The sequence below is a fragment of the Nerophis ophidion genome, linkage group LG16, assembly GCF_033978795.1.
Source record: "Nerophis ophidion isolate RoL-2023_Sa linkage group LG16, RoL_Noph_v1.0, whole genome shotgun sequence".
Lineage (NCBI taxonomy): Eukaryota > Metazoa > Chordata > Actinopteri > Syngnathiformes > Syngnathidae > Nerophis > Nerophis ophidion.
The window spans coordinates 51,286,636-51,292,563 of record NC_084626.1 but is presented as its reverse complement, the minus strand read 5'-3'; the positions used below and the strand labels follow the sequence as shown (position 1 = coordinate 51,292,563).

The 5,928-nt window shown below is 30.7% G+C and overlaps 1 long non-coding RNA gene across 3 annotated transcripts in view; it reads right to left on the bottom strand.

The window, feature by feature from the left end:
• The window catches only part of LOC133535546 (uncharacterized), an 18,102-nt gene extending 16,286 nt beyond the window's left edge, over nt 1-1,816 (bottom strand). For all 3 annotated transcript variants that reach the window (XR_009802245.1, XR_009802247.1, XR_009802246.1), the window contains exons 1-2: nt 1,102-1,816; nt 955-1,041 (exon numbers count right to left, since the gene is read on the bottom strand). This is a non-coding gene — a long non-coding RNA (uncharacterized LOC133535546). The remainder of the gene's footprint in view (nt 1-954; nt 1,042-1,101) is intronic.
• Nucleotides 1,817-5,928: the final 4,112 nt, after the last annotated feature.

Here is a 5,928-nt window from a genome sequence, read left to right as displayed (position 1 = left end):
TAGAACTATATATATGTGTGTATATAAATGTGAGTGTATACATATATACACACATATATATATATATATATATATATATATACAAACACAGGTTATATGCAAATATATACATACACACATACTGTACATTCATGCATGCATGTATGTAAATATATATATATATATACACACATGTATACATATATGTATTTATATATGGATACATATATATGCATGAATATACATACATTTATGCATATATATATATATATATATATATATATACATGCATATATAGATGTATATATACACATACATCCATCCATTTTCTACCGCTTATTCCCTTTTGGGGTAGCTGGGGGCGCTGGCGCCTATCTCAGCTACAATCGGGCGGAATGTATATATACATATAAATGTATGCATATATACATGTATGTATATTCATAAATGTATATGCATATTAACATATATGTTTGTATATACGTATGTATATATATACATATATATGTAATCCTTTAGAAACACATATATATGTATACATAAATATACATTTGCATATGTATTTCTGTGCATATGTGTATATATATATGTGAGTGTATACATATAGATACACATACATACAGTAGCAATGCAAAAAATATACATACACACATGTGTAAATACATATACACACACATACTGTATACAGACATACATTTATATATACATGTATATATAATTTATATATACACATTTATATATATATATACAGACATATATATATATATATATATATAAACACACATATATATATATATATAAACACACACACATATATATATATATATATATATATACATATATTTTTATTTTACCATTCTTTGTCGCACCACTAGATGGAGCCAATGTAACACTTGTGTAGACTCCCTGCTTAAAGGTGTGTTGGTGCAGGCTGGCAGAGGGGAGGAGTCTTTATGTGTTGAAGATGAAAGTTACCTGAGAGCTTGAGTCACCTCCTGCAGGTGTTGAGGGTCCTGAGGGTCTGTGGTCTCCTTCACGTAGCCAAACTGCTGCCAGTAAGTCCTGTGGGGGACACTGACCGTCACCTTCTTCTCATCACAACAAATAGTCTCACTGTCCTACCTGGGCTCGGTCCCAGTCCGTCCGCCTCACCACCGCGCCAGAGAGAGGGTCGCTGCCAGTCATGGACACCAGCAGGACCAGAAAGACCAGCAGGACACCCAGCGCCATCTTTGTGGGGACTGAAAGTTCTCCAACACTCAAGCAGCTGCTCCACTTTTGAAACACAACTTCTGCTGCAGTGACTCACTTCTACACACTTGTGTTGCACAATGCTGACACACCAGGAACATCACACGTGTGTGTGTGTGTGTGTGTGTGTGTGTGTGTGTGTGTGTAGTCAGCGCAGATGCTTAGTGTCCTAAAAGCAGGAGAAGATGTGTGTGTGTGACATTCCCAGGTTGATGAGTTTGTGTTGATTGATGCCAAACATGTCCATGACTTGTACACTTGGACACTTGGACTTACACTTCCTGTGGTTGTCATGGCGATGTGAACTTTGTAGTACGGATAAGAAGTAAATGTTGTTGCATGAGCTGCTTGTAATGCAGAATAAAAGAGCAATAAGGTGCAGATATAAATAAATAGATGTACTCTCCAGATAAATGTATTACACTTGTAAAAGTATGCAGGTTTATGGATGGATGTTTTATTGTCTTTATAGTCCAGCCACTTACTACGTTTTTGGGGGGAATTGAGGAGATTATTATGATGAGTTCTAGACTCTTACAGAAGCTGTTATAGAACCTGGAGGTTCTGCTACGGAGGTATGTAAACATTTATACATAAAGATATATATATATATATATATATATATATATATACACACACACATTATACATAAAGATATATATATAAATACATACATACATTCATACGTACATGTATATATACATAAATATATATATATATATATATATATTAACATGCATGTATTTATTAACACATGTATATACATATATGCATATAAATTTGTATTTTACATATATATGTGTGTAGATATATACATATATGTACATATATATACACATGTATATATATATATATATATATATATATATATATATATATATATATATATATACACACACATACGTATACATACGTGCATACACACAAAAATACATATATACTTACATATACATACATACATGAATATACATACATACATATATACACATACGTAAACATACATAAGTATACGTACATATATACAGATATACATACATGCATATATATATATATATATATACACACATACATACACGTGTATATATAAATACATACACATATATATGCGCATATTTACATACATATCAATACATACAAACATATATATTCATATATATACATATATACGTATATGTACATATGTGTGTATATATATATATATATATACACACATATATGTATACATACATACATATTAGGGCTGCGAATCTTTGGGTGTCCCACGATTCGATTCAATATCGCTCCTTGGGGTCACGATTCAATAATATATCTATTTTTTCGATTCGATTCTCAATTCAAAAACGATATACATATATACATGTGTGTATATGTGTATATATATATATATATATATATATATATATATATATATATATATATATATATATATATATATATATATAAACAATAAACTTATAGTTCACATGAATATTTACTGTGTGAATGTTCACAATAAACTAATAGTAGGCATAAATATTTACTGTATGAATAGTGACAATATAGTAATAGTTCAAATAAATAGTTACGGTATGAATGTTCACAATGAATTATTACTTTTCGGGAATATTTACTGTATAATTTGAATGTTCACAAAAAAACTAGTAGTAGGCATGAATATTTACTGTATGAATGTTCACAATAAACTAATCATTCACATGAATATATACTCAATAAATGTTCCCATTAAACTAATAGTTCACATGAATATTTACCCTGTGAATGTTGACAATAAACTAATCGTTCGAATGGAAATTTACTCTGTGAATATTGACAATAAACTAATAGTAGACATGAATATCTATGTGTGAATGTTGACAATAAACTAATAGTAGACATGAATATTTATGTGTGAATGTTGACAATAAACTAATAGTAGACATGAATATTTATGTGTGAATGTTGACAAAAAACTAATAGTAGACATGAATATTTATGTGGGAATGTTGACAATAAACTAATAGTAGACATGAATATTTATGTGTGAATGTTGACAAAAAACTAATAGTAGACATGAATATTTATGTGTGAATGTTGACAAAAAACTAATAGTAGACATGAATATTTATGTGTGAATGTTGACAATAAACTAATAGTAGACATGAATATTTATGTGTGAATGTTGACAATAAACTAATAGTAGACATGAATATTTATGTGGGAATGTTGACAATAAACTAATAGTAGACATGAATATTTATGTGTGAATGTTGACAATAAACTAATAGTTCACATGAATATATACTGTATGAATGTTCACAATAAACTAATAGTTCACATGAATATTTACTGTATGAATGTTCACAATAAATTAATAGTTCACATGAATATTTATGTGTGAATGTTGACAATAAACTAATAGTAGACATGAATATTTATGTGTGAATGTTGACAATAAACTAATAGTAGACATGAATATTTATGTGTGAATGTTGACAATAAACTAATAGTAGACATGAATATTTATGTGTGAATGTTGACAATAAACTAATAGTAGACATGAATATTTATGTGTGAATGTTGACAATAAACTAATAGTAGACATGAATATTTATGTGTGAATGTTCACAATAAACTAATAGTAGACATGAATATTTATGTGGGAATGTTGACAATAAACTAATAGTAGACATGAATATTTATGTGTGAATGTTGACAAAAAACTAATAGTAGACATGAATATTTATGTGGGAATGTTGACAATAAACTAATAGTAGACATGAATATTTATGTGTGAATGTTGACAAAAAACTAATAGTAGACATGAATATTTATGTGTGAATGTTGACAATAAACTAATAGTAGACATGAATATTTATGTGTGAATGTTGACAATAAACTAATAGTAGACATGAATATTTATGTGTGAATGTTGACAAAAAACTAATAGTAGACATGAATATTTATGTGGGAATGTTGACAATAAACTAATAGTAGACATGAATATTTATGTGTGAATGTTGACAATAAACTAATAGTGGACATGAATATTTATGTGTGAATGTTGACAATAAACTAATAGTGGACATGAATATTTACTGTATGAATGTTCACATTGTTATTGACTTGTTTTCACAAACTGCACTTCATCTTTTTTTCTGAAGTCAGCTGTGACTACGTTTTAGAAATAAAATATATTTTTTGTTTCAATATATTTTGGGGAAATAACACAAAGCTTCCTAATTGTTAGAAATCCCAGCGTTTATGTTCTTCATGCTTCACTGATGGAAGTATTTGGGGAGCACTGTTTTGTCCTGCTTTTTTCAGCGATCCTTGAACTCATCGTCGTTTGTTTTACATGCACAACTTTCTCTGACGCTGCCACGGAAACACGGGTTTTACGTCTTGTTTTGTCCACCAAACGATTTATTTTGTGTGTTACGGTTGTACGGTGCACTGGTATTAGTATATTACCCCGATACTGATGAATCATAGTCCGTACTATACCGCGTCTGAAGAGTACCGGTCTGCCAACCAGTCCAGGACCTGTGCAGTACCACCATAATGACATTAAAGTACAGTAGTGTAGTAGACCTAAGTATTCATCAAGTACCACCATAATGACATTAAAGTACAGTAGTGTAGTAGACCTAAGTATTCATCAAGTACCACCATAATGACATTAAAGTACAGTAGTGTAGTAGACCTAAGTATTCATCAAGTACCACCATAATGACATTAAAGTACAGTAGTGTAGTAGACCTAAGTATTCATCAAGTACCACCATAATGACATTAAAGTACAGTAGCGTAGTAGACCTAAGTATTCATCAAGTACCACCACAATGACATTGAAGTACAGTAGCGTAGTAGACCTAAGTATTCATCAAGTACCACCACAATGACATTAAAGTACAGTAGCGTAGTAGACCTAAGTATTCATCAAGTACCACCACAATGACATTAAAGTACAGTAGTGTAGTAGACCTAAGTATTCATCAAGTACCACCATAATGAAAACATTAAAGTACAGTAGTAGACCTAAGCATTCATCAAGTACCACCATAATGAAAACAAAGTACAGTAGTGTAGTAGACCTAAGTATTCATCAAGTACCACCATAATGACAACATTAAAGTGCAGTTGTGTAGTAGACCTAAGTATTCATTAAGTACCACCATAATGACATTAAAGTACAGTAGTGTAGTAGACCTAAGTATTCATCAAGTACCACCATGATAACATTAAAGTACAGTAGTGTAGTACACCTAAGTATTCATCAAGTACCACCATAATGACAACATTAAAGTACAGTAGTGTAGTAGACCTAAGTATTCATCAAGTACCACCATAATGACAACATTAAAGTACAGTAGTGTAGTAGACCTAAGTATTCATCAAGTACCACCATAATGACATTAGAGTACAGTAGTATAGTAGACCTAAATATTCATCAAGTACCACCATAATGACAATATTAAAGTACAGTAGTGTAGTAGACCTAAGTATTCATCAAGTACCACCATAATGACAACATTAAAGTACGGTAGTGTAGTAGACCTAAGTAGTCATCAAGTACCAGCATAATGACATTAAAGTACAGTAGGATAGTAGACCTAAGTATTCATCAAGTACCAAAAAAAAAAAAAACGCAGATAGCCCATTCTCCTCCTTCAATACGTCGTTAGTATTATGTTGAAAAGAAACGATTCAACGCCACGAG